Source organism: Arachis ipaensis, chromosome B2 (assembly GCF_059453495.1).
Source record: "Arachis ipaensis isolate K30076 ecotype BB chromosome B2, ASM5945349v1, whole genome shotgun sequence".
Classification (NCBI taxonomy): Eukaryota; Viridiplantae; Streptophyta; class Magnoliopsida; order Fabales; family Fabaceae; genus Arachis; species Arachis ipaensis.
The window spans coordinates 40,043,472-40,060,897 of record NC_142437.1 but is presented as its reverse complement, the minus strand read 5'-3'; positions in this window follow the sequence as shown (position 1 = coordinate 40,060,897).

Genomic DNA, 17,426 nt, shown 5'->3' with positions numbered 1-17,426 from the left:
CACCAGCTACATTGTTGGTGCTCTATGACCTAAGCGCTTACGTCACTATGCAATAATGTTGAGAGATGCTTCAGATGTGCTGTCTTCCTCTTTCATTATGTGACCTTCAGATGCGTTGTCTTCTTCCTTTATCATGTGGGTTGATTCCGTTTTATTATTACTTTCTTCAGATAACTCTGAGACGCATAGCTGGCACTTGTGGTCTTCTCTGTCTTTTATCAAATAGCAGAGATTCCTCTTTATCCCTTCAGGGAGCTTTTCTAAGAGTCCAAATAAGTTGTAGAATGCTGATTCAAATTCCACTAAGAGTCTCATCTCTCTTTCTTCAATTTCATTCCTTTTACTAGACACAAGCAAAGTATTTCTGCTTTTATAATTAATTCTTGTGTGAGATTCCCTTGTTATCTTTTGAGTTCTTTCGAAGACCCTTGCTAGTGTGATGGCTAGCCTTCCTTCATGATTGTAGATTGTTAAATCTTGAACTTGATCAATTGGTTGAAAATTTCCTGGGAAGACGGACATGAATATTACTTGGTGTGCTGGAACCAAGCATTCTTCTTCTTCATTAAAAATAGGTTGACTGTTCGTAAATTTTAGGGATATATCCCTTGGATTTACGTTGTCAATCATATTTTTAAATCTCTTTACTGCATCAACGAATCCTGCAGGAAACTCACTAATAATTTTTAGATCATTAAAAATTAAAATTGTATCAATTAATCCATACTGGAAAAACTGATAGGTGTCCGATGGGGATGCATCTGGAAATATAACCAGCTTTGTTAGCTGTTCTTTGGCAATAGGATAATATCCCAAGATTGCTCTTTTTTCTTCAGTCCAGTTCAGGACTATATTAAGGGTTTCTCTGAGATTTGATCTACAGACCCTTTTCTTTTCTTTGATTTCAGCCCTTGTAGGAATGTTTCTTATTATCCCTGTTCTCTGGGTTTGAATTGGAGCTTTATCTACTCTTTTTAGGGTTTGCTCTGGATGAAGAGCTTCATATTCCCTGAAAGATTCCTTTGCTTCTTCCAGTGTTAAAAACCCTCCTTTATGAATTATCCTTGATTGATGTGTAAATGGTGCTGCTTTTTCCCAGGCATCATATACTCCTTTCATGGGGCCATTATAAATTACATAATATTTTTTGTCTTGGGTAGATTTTTTGATAATTTCAGCAATTGTTTTATTTTCTGGAATTTTTTCTTCACCTGATTTGTCCACCACGCTTAGCTGGCTGAGCTCTGATGGTTTTGGTTGTTGTGTTGATTTCATTGCTTCGATGGCCTTCTTGAGGGATTGGATCTGTGTCCTTATTTGCTGACAATGCTTGCATTTTTCGAGTTCTTGTTCGTATTTCTGAATTTCCTGATCTAATGCGTTGTAGACGAACTCCATTCTCTTGTTAATGTATCTGCAATAACATTTTTGTCACCCTTAATATATTCAATTTTTATTGGATATTGTAACAAAAATAATTGTCATCTTACCAATCGTCCATGATTATAATCAACTTTTAAATTATATCGTATGAAACCTGTTAGGTAGCTTGAATCTGTCCTTAATGTAAATTCTCTGGGTAGTAAATCAATTTTCCATTTCTTAAGAGATTTAATTGCTGCTAGAGTTTCCTTTTCATGAGTGGTATATCTCTGTTCTGTTGGAGTAAAAGTCCCTGAAATATACCTGCAAAGTAATTCTTTTGGGGAATTTTTAGAATCTAGTGATTCTTTTCCTTGCTTCAAACTTTTTATAGCTTTCTTAGCTTTTAGACATCTTGACCAGGTTATGTCTGAAGCATCTGTTTCTACTATTAAGTAGTCATTTTCTTCTGGAATATAAAGTTCTGGAAGTTTTTCACATAATTCTTTAATCTTTTGAATTTGCATACTATCTTTTTCATCCCATTTCCATTCTTTTTTAGTACTAATTTTTGGAAATAAGTTTTTGGTGTATTCTGTTATATTCTTTAAGAATCCTTGATCAGAAATATAATTTATACACCCTAAAAATCTTTGTAATTGTTTTCTATCTTCTATTTTATTAGGAAATAAATTTACCTTTTCTAGGACATTTGGCTGAAGTTTTAGCTTTCCTTGAGTGGATAGAATTAATCCAAGAAACTCTATTTCTTGTTTTGCTATTCTTGCTTTCTTTTTGCTAAGAACTAATCCTTTTTCTTTACATCTTTCTAAAACTATTAATAATTTTTGAAGATGATCTTCTCTATCCTGTTTTGTAAAAATTAGTATATCATCAATGTACACTAAAACAAATTCATTTAACTCTTTTAGATTTTCTTCCATAAATCTTTGATAAATACCTGGAGCTTGTTTTAATCCGAATGGCAATACATTCCATTCATAGAACAACACACTTGTTGATTCTTTTGTTGGACAAGTAAAAGCAGTTAATTTCTTTGTTTCTTCGTCTAAACGAAGTTGCCAATATCCTGATTTTGCATCAAGAGATGAAAACCAAGTTGCCCCTTTGATTTTTTCTAAAATAGAATCTTTTCTTGGAAGTTTATGAGCATCACCAATAGTTGCTTCATTCATCTTCTTATAGTTAATAACCATTCTTCGTTTTCCCTTTTAATTTCATTATTGTTTTCGACATAAAAGGCTGGAGCCGCATGAGGACTTTTACTTAATCTTATAATTCCTTTTTCCAAAAGATCTCTACATTCTAATGAAAACTCTTCTCTATCTCTTGCGGAATAAGGGATTTTATTTGGAACATTTATCTCTTTTGTCGGATCTTTTAGTTTAATGCTTACTAATTCGTTATTTGTATTTTTAATATCTAAATGATTTTCAGCACAAATTTCATCCAAAAGTTCTTCTATCTTTATTTCAAGATTATTTTTTGGGATATTTATTTGAAAGTATAAATTTAAATAACATATCTCTAATATAGAAAATATTTTAAATTTTAAGATCTTATCTATAGTAGTAGTCGGTATTTTTATACGTTTTGATTTTTGATTTATTGAAGAATCGTGTGGAGCTTTTAAAACTATATATGTTAGTTCTTGAATGAATGGATGATATAGCTTTAAAAAGTTATTTCCTATGATAAAATCCATTCCAGAATCTAACATGTATATAGATGGAACAATGAACCTATAATTTTGAATAAAAATTTCAACCATCTCTGCTTTTTGGTCAATTTTATGTATTGATTTGTCAGCTATTCTAACTCTTAATGGTTTCTTTAATTTTTTCCAATCAAGTTTTATATTTGAACTAGCAAAGCATTGTGTTGCTCCAGAATCTATGAAAGCATTTATAAATTTTTCTGTTATTTTTATAGTAATAAATGTAGCATTATTACTCAGTCTCTGAGTCTGTTTTCGAGACATATTCAAAAATATAGTCTAAGTTATCATCAGATTCTTCTAAAGGTTCCATGAAACAAGACTTAGCAATTTCTATTTGTTTAGTAAGATCCTTTTTATCCTTCTTTTTCGGACATTCGTTTGCATAGTGTCCTTCTTCTTGGCAATACCAACACTTACAATTTTTTTTTTATTTGGGCAATAATCACTTTTTTGTCTCTTGTTTTTATTGTTATTTCTTTTTCTAAAATACCTCTTTTTTCTCCAGTTTGGATAGTATTTTCTTTTTCTAAATTGATATTTTCTTTTTCTTTGAAAATTTTTATTAAGACCATATTTTTGAGGTATCTCTTCATTATCCTGGCAGCAAATTCTAATTATATTTGCAAATCTTTTTTGAGTTGCTTCTTGCATACAACGTTCTTTTATTTCCTCTCTTATTGCAGAGGTTGCTCCACCAAAATTATTTTCAATTGTTCCTCTATTTATTTCTCTTATAAATCTTCCCATAATAAATTCATTAGCAGGATATGGAAGTTTTGTTATATACATACTAAGATAATGATTTTTATCTTCTTCTTTTAATTTGTAATAATGTATTCTATATTCACATATATAAGACTCCACATTACATAGATCATATATGTGAATGTTAGCTAAATGGTTTTTTGCTTCCTGATATTCTTTATTATAGACTTCTTGTTTATGATCTATAATATTTTTCCCAAAAAATTCTTTATATAGAATTATCATTATATATAATATCTTATCATAAGCTGTTATTTTTGTTGCTAATTCTTCTATTATTTGGTTTTCTATTGATGTCATATAATCTCTTATAGCTCCTTTAGTATGAAATCCTATATAATTCCAAATGTCTCTTCCAGATAATTCATTAAGTTTTGGATTAGTAAAGGCTTCTAATAAGAAGGAATTCAACCAGTTTTCGAAAATTTCTTTTTCATTCGTTTTACAGTCTAAATCGAGCATTCTTTCTCCTTCCATTTCCTGGATTTTAGGAACGTATTTTGATGGTATTTTTGTATATTTTGAATTTTTATTTATAAAACCTTTTTTAAAAGCATAATTATCAAAACCTGTTTCCCATTTAAATTGAGATTGATTATCCCTAGATGTTCCAGCTTCATTTTTTACTTGTATTGGAATTGCTGGTTCTTCGTCACTTGAATAATCTAGAATGTGTTCTTCATTTTCTATATTTTCAGAATTTACTAATTCTTCTTCTATTTGAAAACCATGTTCCATAATATTATTTTCTTGAGCCATTTTTAATTGTTTAAAAAGCATTGTGACTTCTTCTAATTTTTCTTCAATATTCATAATTTCAATGGTGGTTTTACTTTTAAATCTGTTATGTTGATTATATTTTGAAATTTTTCTTCTTTGGGATTCTCTTTTTCCTTATTTCTTTGAAATTTTATGGATACTAATATTTCTTCAAGCATATCTACTATAGAATTTAATTGTGGGTTAAAAGTATGATAAAGATGTAGGGAATCATTTCCATGGTAACATTTTTTAAAAATTCCGTGTGAAAAATAAGTTTTTTCAGATTTTTGAAGTCCTTCAATAAAACTTATAGTAAAATTAAGATTTTGAGAAAAATCATTTTGTATTGATTTTAAGAATTCGGTGTCATTACAATTAACATTAGTTAAAATCATTAATTTTTGATCTATTAATTTTGATAATTTAATTATTTCTTCTCTTAAATCTTTCTAATTTATTTTTTTTCATTAGGTGACGCTTTTAGAAGAGTTACGGTTTTAAGTGTGTCTTTTAAATCTTGCTATAAGGAGTAACTTAGGCAATTTCGGCATTCAAGTTATAGGCATGGGAGAATTGGCCGTGAGTTATAGATATTTGGACAGGAAAAAGGTAGAGATGACAGGTGTTCATGAGCATTGCGGCTGGAAGCAGCTTGCAAGTCTCTGCGAAACAGTGTGGAGCCACTAAAGCTGGACCATTTGGTTTTTTTTATTTTATTTATTTATTTATTTTTTTGAAATCTCGAAATAAATTGTTGGAGCTAAGCATGCTGTTGCAATGATTAGGTCCTGTAGACAAAAAAAATTGCAAGACCTTGGTTGATGCAAGTGGATTTTTTATTTAAATAAATAAATTAATTATAATAATTATTGAAATAAATAATTTAAAAAATATTTATCGAAATAAATATTCATCTCTTATTTCATTTATATTGTAAATGAGATATATATAGTTTTTTTAAAAAATTAAAAATAATAAAAAATATTAATATTATCAATAATCCAAACTTTTAGCATGTAATTATTACATAAAAAAGTTAGTAGAAGAGATTAAAATGGATATATTTAATCAATTAGTACTAAAAAGGTTGATGAAAAGTGGGAAGATAATAGAAACGGTTATCTCTCATGTTATCTCCCACTATTCACGTGAGAGATAACCGTTTCAATTCTCTCTCCACTATCTCATCAATGTCTCATAACAATTGACAAACAGCTATTTATATTTTTCAAATTTAAATCAATCCAATTGGATCATAATTTAATTTAAAATCTTTTAAAATGGATATGTTTGATCAATTAGTACTAAAAAAGAATACATGAAAAAATTTTATTTAAATTATGATTCAATTGGATTGATTTAAATTTGAAAAATAAAAATAACCGTTTGCTAATTGTTAGAAAAGATTGATGGGATAGTGGATAATGGGAGATTGAAAGATAACTGTTTTAATTCTCGTCCTACTATTCCCATCCAGAGACGACGAATCCAGAAATATTATTTTGGAGGGGCAAATAACATATATAATATTAAAAAATTATATAATATAAAATGTATTATAAAAATATATCGATAGAGAATATATTTTAAAGTACAAAAAATATGTATGTACTTTTTATTAACGAAGTGGTCGATTCTTCGTATCATAAAATTAATCGATAATAGAATCTGTCTCAAATTTTTCAGCAATTTTTTTTCAATATAATTAAAAGGTAAATTAGCAAGAAATTAACTTTTTATTTTGTTTATGAGTTATTCTTCACAATATTCATCGCTGAAAAAGATCTATCAGTTGTAATAGTTGAAACAGAGAGAATTAATACCAAATGAATCAAGAAGGACGCTCACAAAAAGAAAAAAATTTCACTTTATGAGATTTGAAAAAATTTATTTAATTAAAAAATATTAGTAATAATATCTTTTCAGATTTTTTTAATATTGGTATTTACTTTTTTAGATATTAGAAATCATTAATATTTAGGTTAGGCTGGACTTTTATTTATATTGGATCAAATACTAAATAAATTTTAAAAAAAATTAAATCATACTTAATAACTGATTACTATTAATTTTTTTTTAAAAAGTTGGGGGTCGAGGCCTCCACTCGCCCCTGTATGTCCGTCCCTGTTCCCATTAATATCTCTTAACAATTGGCAAATGGTTATTTTTATTTTTCAAATTTAATTCCCAGTATCCCATCAACCTTTTGAGTACCATATTCTCACTCCCCTACAGACTTCTCTTTTTAGGAGATGGACGAAGAAGCTTATGAAGAGTTTTTGAGTTTAGCTTATGCGATATGGATGTATTAGTTTAGTTATTATTATTCTTTCCTCACCATTAAAATTATAATTTGTAAGAGGAATAGGAGTGGTATGATTTGTATATATATAATATGTATAAGTTACTTGAGTAAAAAGTTTTGTTTCATTGTAAAAGTATTTTTTCGATTTTTTTCAAATAAAACAGTGATACGGTTTTGAGTCAAAAACTCATATTTTATTATTAAGTACATGAAGTCGTCGTAATACCTCTTACTATCAAAGTGGCACAACTGGAAGCGTGACATTCTGATAATGAGTGAGAGTGTTATAGTGAATCTAAAAAATACAAATATCATATTTTTTTTCTAAGACTAAAGTAACAGTTTAAAATATGTAGTTGTCTTGCTAAAATAATCACTAAAATAATTTTTTATTATAAATCTGTAAATCGTCTTTTTTACTTAATCTTTTGTAGCTATTATAATAGAATGAAAATGTTGTTTGGTTGGATGTAACTAAAGAGAATGAATTAAGTCGCAGACATGGTTGAAGCTTTGGTGTCGATCTAGGAATTGAATATGAATTTACTTGAATTGGGGGTTTGTTAAAAAAATAATTATTGTTTTGAAATAATTTTTAGAAGGATAGTTAATGGTTGTTAGTTTTTATATTAAAAATCTAACAAAATTGACTAAATAAATTTTACGTTATTGTTTAATAGCAAATACATAACATACACATTTGATTACATTTACAATGAAAATTTTATTTATTTATTTTTAAATAAGAATAATAGAATTCTGAAGTATATATTACTATACCGACTTTAATATTTTAGTGTTTTTTGTTAGTAGTTAGATAATTTGACGCCTATTCCTATTTTATAGTTACAAATATAATTATATAAAATTGGATTTAATTTTTATAAAGGATTTAATTATTCTACTAATTCTTATATCTTTTTTCTTTTTAATTTAATTTTTACACTACTTTTAATTTCATAAAAAAGACCATTTTATTTTAAAAACGTTAATATTTAAAATTATATATCTACATTTATTATCCATTTTAGATGCAAAATTTTAACTAGGTTCTTTTTAAATTTTTTTTTCTTTTCTCAGCCAATATTTTTATTTTCTTTTTTTTTTTAAGAAACTCAGTATGCCATTTTTTTTCTTTCTTCGGTGGTTTCACAAAATTTTTTAGATTGTTGTTTCTCTTTCCTTCCTATTTTATCTCTTATTTGTCATACTATTATTTTTATTTGGTTTATTTATATTATTTATCTTTTATATATGATATTTTATTTAATATTAATATTATTTTCCAAAGTGAATGATAATTAATCATATAGATAAATATTTTTTGAAATGAATAATAATGAATTATGAACTTAATTATTTTCCAAAGTGAATGATAGTTAATTATATAAATAATTATTTTTTGAAATAAAGGATAAATAATCATATAAATAATTTTTTTAAGTGAATATATGGTAAGCGGGAATTTCTCAAAAAGAATTATGTATCACAATTGATCATTATTGCACTATTAAAGATACAATATTCAGTTTTCTACTAAATGAAAGTAAAGATATATCTAAATATTAAGAGGTTGCGGGTTCGAGTCTCCATATTTTCGATAAAAAAAAAGTAAAAATATATCTCATCTTATTAAAATAATACCTAAATATTCGTAAAAGACACAATAAAAATACGAATTTATCTAAGGTTAAAAACTCATGACAGAAAATTTATATTGAAATAAGTCAACATTTAATTAAAAATATATTAATGCTTTATTTGTTTATTTTTATTTAAGTATCATGTAACTCATCATGTCTTCATCTCAGCTTTTGCTTGTGTTGGATTCATATCAACTCTTTTTTGGGCACAATCTAAAAGGCCCAACTATGGCACCAGTGAAATTTTTTACAACAAAATCCCATTCTGAATGAAGCTATGCAGCCGGCTCAACCCAATCCTCCACTGAGCCTCGCGAGCTTCTTGATAGCTTGCTGTTTCCAGGACAAGAAAAAAACACCACGTGTCCACAGCAAATACAATAAAAACAAAAATCTGTAAATATGTACCAAAATATATCTGAACACTAGATAGACCCATTTTAAAATTGCTAATTGTTGTGATTGTTGTATTTGTTTATACAGTTTGTTGTATTTGGGGATTTTAGCTTATGAATATGTATTATTTCTAATTGTTAGAGTTCTAGGTTCTGATTGTTAAAGGTGTATTTTTTATTGTTAGGGTTCTAGGTTCTAATTGTTGTATTTAGGGATTTTAGCTTATGAATGTGTATATTTATTTGATTAAGGAAATTGCTTCTGATTATTCAATGTATCTGTTTAGGGAAATTGGTTCTGTGATTCACTGTTCAATGTATTTGTTTAGGAAAATTGCTTCTGATTGTTCACAATGTATTTGTTCATTGTTGGTGATCATGTTGAAAACTATCCCAATTGCTTGAAATGTTTGGATCTTTGTTTGCAGATTTTATGCATTCAGTGAAAGAGTTCATATGAACAACTTTGGAGAACCTATCAAACTGCATGTAGTTTTAATGTTTAGTGAATCATGATGTTTATTGTTTATATGCTAGAAATATCCTTTCTTACTTTCTTATTGTTTAAATCTGTAGAAATTTACAGGATACAAAAACAAAAAATAGCATATAAATGGTCATAAAAGAGATTTTGTGTTATGATGATTGATTGGCGCCAGTTCCTCTTCCAAATGAATCTACAAGCATCAGATCTCCGACTGTATGCCTGCCGCGCCAGTCCTCGTAGAAACACTGAAAATTTATATTTATTTTATCTTGTGTTGACTACTAAACTTTTAAACTTCTTTAATTATCGTTTGTTAATTTCTTTTATCGTTGAATTTAGACTTTGTTAGTTATTGTGTATTTGTGTTTGTTGATTTCAACGTGATGACTTTGTGAAATAGTATGGTAGTATTTTTTTTTGAATTGATTGAAAAACCGAACAAACAGAACCAAACCAAACCGAATTTAATTGGTTTGGTTTGGTTCGGATGATCTCGGTAAAAAAATCGAACCAAACTGAACTGCATATTAATTATACGATTGGATCGGATGACTTTTCTCTAAAAAATCGAACCAAACCGTACCGCGAACACCCTAGGGCTGAAGTCCAAAATAAAAAAAGTTGTATATAAATATTAAAAGCAACATGTTTGTAAAAAAAAAGTTACTAAGCTTTAAAATTAAAATAAACAATACATAAAAAATAAGTTGAAAATCTATGTACGAAATTCGGAAAAATATAATATTAAATATATATTATTTGTATAATATTAAAATTTAAATAAATTTTGTTTTGTGTGAAACAAAATTATAATATTAAATATAAATACAATGATAAAAAATTTTGTGTTATATAAATTTAATTAATATATATATATATATATATATATATATATATATAATTTTATTTTGTGTAAAACAAAATTATAACATTAAATATGAACAGAATGATAAAAAATGTTGTATTATATAAATTTAGTTTAAAAAAATATATATACAATGTAAAAAACATACAAACATATAATAATTTTATTTTGTGCGAAATAAAATTATAATATTAAATATGAACACAATAATAAAAGATTTTTAATTATATAAATTTAATTTAAAAATATATATATACTCAAGTAAAAAATAATAATAATAATAATAATAATAATAATAATAATAATAATAGTTATTTATCTAAAGCTAAATGTAACTTCTCAAATATAAATAAAATTATCAAGCTGCATCTGAATGATAGATTAATACTGGAAGAGAAACTAGAAGATAAAAACGGAAAGACGACGTTCTCTGTATTGTATTTAATATAAAGTGTATAGGATTGAGTTATATCTCAATATCTTTTTTATTTAAGATAAATATAAAGACCGAAACAAACAAAAATAGTTAAATATATTTTTTTCTAAAGGGATATTTTAATATTTTAGAATTATAATATAAAATTTTAAACATAATTAAACAATCTTAACTTTAAAGGAGTATTTTATTATTTCTAAGATTAATTCTAAAAGACTATTTTAATATTTTAAAAATTAAATATAAGAGTATTTTAATGTTTTTAAAATTATTTAAATTTTTTATTCCTAATACAATTAAATAATATGAATTGGTTCTTATAAAATTACTTTAGTATTTTTAGTAACATTCAAAAGTTGTTGTGTTTTTTATAAAAATTAATTACAAGGGTATTTTAGTTTTTATTTAAAGTTTAAATTTATAATTTTTAATATAATTAGAAAATATTTATTCTCAAAGAGTATTTTAATTTTTATTCTAAAAAAGTATTTTTAATTCTTTTAAAGATTAAATTTATTTTAATATTAAATTAATATTTTTAATTTTTAATGCAATCAAAGAATTTTAAATAATCCTATAAGTGTAAATTAGTATTTTAAAATTAATGCGTAAAATATATTTTAGTACTTTAAAGAGTAAATAGTTAAATTAATTTTTGAAAGATCACTCGTTCTCTAAATTAGTTTATGAAGGATTTTTTTAATCAAATTCGTCATTTAAAGATTTTAAATTAATTATGTTTGTCATTCCATCACTTCTATTGTTAACGGCATCAGAGTTTGTTAATATAGTACGTTAAATAACATAACAACATACACCTAGTAGTCCTAATTGACTATTATTATTAGTTAATGAAATTAGATCAAATGAACCCCAAATTGAGAAATTTTATTACCTCAAGTTCTCTCTTCAATTAGACTTGAATTTGATCTAATTTGATAAATTTATAATGTTAATAGTCAATTAAGACTCTTAAGGGTGTGTTTGTTTTGAAAACAGGACAAGACAAGATACTGAGAACTAGACAGCAAAGACAAAGGTACACAAATTAGTGTTCTTGTATTTTGTTTGATGATAAACTAAAACAAAATATGAAAATCTAATTTATTATTAATTTTTTTCATTCAAAAAATTTAAGAAAAAAATATAATAATAATAAGAGATATAATTATGAAAAATCAACAAAAATAATGAAAGAAAAAATAAAAAATAAGTTGTGCCTCTTATTAGTATCTATGTGTCTTTTCTGGGTGGATGAACACAAAATATATTAATTCAGTGTCTCTGGACACAATGTCCCTATCCATGTCTCATCTGTCAAACACGATTTTGTGTCTGTGTTTCTGTCTCAGTGTCCCGTGCCTGTAAAGAAACGCACCCTTAGGTGTCTATTGTGGTGTCACTTAACGTGTCACATGAGCAAATTTTAATTTCATCAATAAAGAAAATGACGAAATAACTACCATAACTAATTTAAAATCTTTAAAGAACGAATTTGATTAAAAAAAAATTTCGAGGACCAATTTGAAAAACAAATGATCTTTCAAGGACTGATTTGACCATTTACTCGTACTTTAAATATGAACTACAAGGACATTTTTGTTTTTATTTTTTGTTTTTAAACTAATGCTATAAGGATCTTTTAGTCTCTTAGAATAGAATCTACGAAAAAAAATTTAAATTTTTCTTAAAGTTTAACTTTATTTGAGTTATAAAGAAAGTATTTTGCTTTTTTCTTTAAATAAACTAAAAGTATAACTAAAATATTTTTAAATCAAATTTGAATTTTTAATTTCTAATACAATCAAACAAGATGAATTAATTTTATAATGGCATTTTAGATTTATTTTTTAAAAATTAAAAGTAAAAGGTTGTTGTTTTGAGTTGTTATCCGAAATGAAGGTGGGTTTTGAACCTGGACGTGAGGTCCTAACACTTAAGGTTAAGGATTCTAACTTGTTTGTCAAGATGGTAGTTATTTTCAACCAGTGTAGACAACGCCATGTAGACTGGACTTGTCGTTGTTGAGTCGACTTAGATGCAGCTTATTTTGTGGGTTATCCATTCTTTATTCAGAGTATGGGCTAGACCGATGTTTAATAGGTGTTGGTATGAATAATTGTTTTGTTCTTTTTGAAATTAGTTACTAAAAAATTTTAGTTTTTAGAGTTCACATTTAATATGTCTAATACAATTAAACAAACTTTATTCTAAAAGCATATTTTAGTGTTTTTGAAATTAATGCTAAAAAATAATTGTTTTTCAATTGAATTTGGTGGGTATTTTAGTCTTTCTACAATTAAATTCAATTTTAATCTGTAATACGGGTAAAAAATACTTAAACATAAAAGGGCATTTTAGTCCTTTTAATATTAATCCTAGAATACTAATTTTTTAGAATATTAAAAAAAAAGTTTTTAACCCTTTTAAAAAATTAATGTATAATTATAACTAAAGATTCAAATAATATGCTATTTACAGATTATACATGTGTCTTGTTATTTTTTTTTATCACAATTACATTTTTAATGGAGATAGATTTATTCACGTTTGATAATCTTAAAATTATTAGTGATATTTTTATTATTTGTGTCATTAAAATTATTTTTGTTGGCACTTAAATTCTTAAAAATATTTTTAGTAATTTATTTTTATTTTTCTATTTCTTGGTGACATAACTTGCTTTTATTAGATAGACTCATTTGTTTATAATTCTCTACAAGATATTATATGTTATATTTTGATTATCCAATTTTTTTAAATTAATTAAAAGACAAATTTATATATTTCAAAAAATGAATTTATATTTTAAATTAAATTTTTTTCGTGCCTTGTGATAAACTATGTTTTATTCATGAAAATGTTTTTTACTTAAGAAAAACAAAAAAAGAAGAATTCCAACCCAAATTTATCTCAAACAAATTCAATAGTGTCTATTTTCATCGCATAAGGGCATAAAGCCATAATTAAAACTATTTCTAAAAATTTGCACGGTTCACTCTAAGTTAGCTAATTAGCCATAACCACTCCTGTAAAGCTGCTCCTTGATTAAAAAAAAAGCTGAAAACTGCTGTACCTACAATACATGTGTCATTATAGCAAGGTTCTGAAATCGAACCAGTCATCGAATCGCTCTAACTATTAATTCATTGGTTCAACCAGTTTCACCGTAGTTCAACTGAAAATCTGTTTTTAATAAAATAATACATAAAATATAAATACACACAGTAAAAGATAATTATAATCTAATATAAATTTTAAAAAATTATCCAAAATAAAAATATTATATAAACCACAATGTTATGATCTCTTTCAAATACAAACTCAAAAGTTAAATTAAAAAAAATCATAAAATGCCTAATGATAAACTATTCAAGATTATTCACAATCATACACCACACAATAATGAAAACTCACAGTTCATGGATTAACTAACAACAATGACAGTTAAAAAAAATACCTAGAAGAGAGTAGACTGAGCAGTGAGTACACAGGGGGACACGGCACGAATGGAGGGGCTGACGCGGCTGAAGCGGAGGAGCATGGTGGAACAGAGCTAGCATCGGCAGGATAGTGCTGTGCGAAGGAGGTAGGAGGCGAGACCAGTTGTAGTAGCGACGATGGCTGCGCGATGGAGGCAGCTTCCAGAAGTTGCGACAGCGACCGTAGCAGAGCGGTGGCTGGAAGAAAGTGAAGGAGCGAGGGAGGAGATCGATGAGAGAAAGGAGATGAAGAATGAGACTATGAGATAGACGAAGCATGAGGGTGCTACTGAGCGTTTTGGACTTTGATAGTTTGGTTAAGGTTTCTCTTCTCTAAACCAAACGGCAGGATTTTGAAATTTTGGGAGAAAACCGGCCGGATCCCAGTTCAGTTTGATAGACCAATTGCAGTTTCTGAATCTTCTGGTTATAGTATCTAACCGATTCGTTGTTTCTACTTGTTCACGGTTCGATCGGCCAGTTTAAACTGGTTTTCAGAACCTTGCATTACAGTAATAGCTAAAAGAGAATATCTGTATATTTATACAAACTTACCTTAGTATACATATTAAAATGGCTTAAAAAATAAAAAGAATTGAAATGGTGGTTTATTTCAATGTTTATTTTTAAAACACAGATAAACAAATTTATTTTTTTAATTTAAATTCATTTATTTTATACATTTTACATTTTAAATAATTTAAAATATTTTATTTTCTTATAATTTACTTTTAATTATTAATATTAAATTTATAATTTAAAAATAAAAATATAAAATTAATTTTTTAAATTCAATTGAAAAGTGGCTGAATAGATATGGTAAAGTCTGTTGAGCCGCTAGTAAAAAGATTTTTTTTTGTGTCTAAACATAGAAAGAAACAAAGCAAACACTATCCTATATCCGAGCGAATAATTTGCTAGAAATTAGCACAAGGCTCAGACCAAATAACATGATTAGAATTACTCTTGGCACCATATCTAGCCATCCAATCCGCAGCTCTATTTGCTTCTTGGGACACCCACTCAATGTGAACAAGCCAAGGACGAGATAAAAGCTCCTAAATCTTGTGAACCAAATCTGTTACTTTAGATGAATACCCACTTGTAAGCTCATGCATGATGGGCAGAATGTCAAGGCAATCCGTTTCACATATAATATCCCTCAAACCGCAATCCCAAGCTAAAACCAGCCCCCTCCAAGTAGCAAATAATTCACATCTGATGATAGACTAGGGGGAATGCTTCCAGAGCAGCCCGAGATCCAATCTCCCTTAAAATCTCTAATAATACACCCAAATCTCGCTAAATTTGAATCCTGATACAAGCTTGCATCACAATTAACTTTAAAACTGGTGCCTACCGGTGGTTCCCAACACAGGCAATTTCGGAGAGACCTAAAGGCAATATTTCGATTCCTGTAAACCTGTAAGTCCTTGGCGATAATTCTGGCCAAGGCAACAACCTTGTGGTCTGTCCAAGGGTTATCAGTATTGAATATGTTATTGCACCTATGTCTCCATACCCACCAAAGCCCTGCACCAAAAGACGCCTCATTGTTAGCCAAGGCCTTCCGAAACCACTCTTCAAGAGCAGTACCAGCTGTCGAGTCCAGGATACTAGGATCCAACATATGCCAAATTGCCTTTGATCGTTCACAGTCTCTAAGGAAATGCTCCATAGTCTCCTGCGCCTTGTTACATCTCTTACACATATCTGAAGAAGCTAAATGCTGCTTGAATCGAAAGGTCTCAGTTGGTAGAACATCATGTAAGCCAAGCCACATAGTAAATTTGAACTTCTCCGGAATGTTTGTATTCCACAACCAGTTCCAGTTACTATTGGCATTCCAATTTAATGTTTTCTCTAATAACCATCTATAACCCTCCCTTGCACTATACTTTTTTGTTGCTGCAGGCACCACTCCCACTGTGGCTCCAATTCAGTCGAACTAGGATATCTCAGACCACAAATAAACTACTTAATCTCATGAGGAATAGGCGTGGTAAGACTATCAACCTCCCTAAGACACCCCTTTCCACAAGTCAGCCACTATGAAATCTAATTCAGAAATATGTACATAAGGAACAAGGTTGCAAAGCTTACCAAAAGGAGTCCACTCATTATACCAAACTGATTTGTGGACATCCCCAATATTCCAATGAAGCCCTTCCTTGAGATACTCATAGGCACTAACAATGTTCTTTCAGGTAGCCGATGAAGAATTTCTACTGTTTTCGTTCATACCAAATTAATTCCTGAGATATTTATGCTTCAGAACCTATACCCACAACTTCTCACTATTATTTAGACAATCTCATACCAACTTTCCCAGAAGCGCCATGTTAGCATAGGCAGTATCCCTAATACCTAATCTTCCTGCCCTTTTAGGAGTTATGGCGACCTCCCACTTGACCAGAGGCAGCCCTTTGCCGGTCGCTTGGCCTTTTCACAAGAACTGTCTCATCAAGGAATCAATTTTATTACATGCATACTTTGGGAGAAGAGAAATTTGCATTTCATAAACTGGGATAGAGGCCATAACTGATTTAACAAGATAAAGCCTTCGTGCCTTATTCAGCAGGCATCCTTTCCAACTAGAGAGCTTCCTCGAAATTTTTTTAATAACCTCCTGAGCTGTCTTCCTAGAAGCTCTGGCATGACCGATGTTAATTCCCAGGTATTTACCTAAATCATTGTAGAATGGATGTTAGAGACCCTTGGGAGAACCTCTTTTCTCCTCTCCGACACCCTCTTGGAACACTGGGCCTTTGACTTATGTAGATTTACCTTCAAACCTGACGCTCTAGAAAATAAGTCCAGGCAATACATAACCTCTATTACTTGAGCTTTCGATGCCTTACAGAAAAGCAAAAGATCATCTGCAAACATCAAATGAGAGAGTCGTGGTCTGTTCATAGAAACCGCTGCCGGGTTCCACAAACCTTGGGAAACTCTATAAGAGATAAAGCAGGCAAGCATTTCCATACAGAGTACAAATAGATAAGGAGACATGGGATCTCCTTGCCTCAACCCTCTCTTTGGATTGAAATTTTGTAGCCTGTTCCCATTCCATAAAACTGCCAACGAAGAGGAAGTCACACAATTCAATATAAGATTAATGGTAGCCTTTGGAAATCCAAACCGGACCAAAGTAGCTTCCAAAAAACGCCAGTCTACCCTATC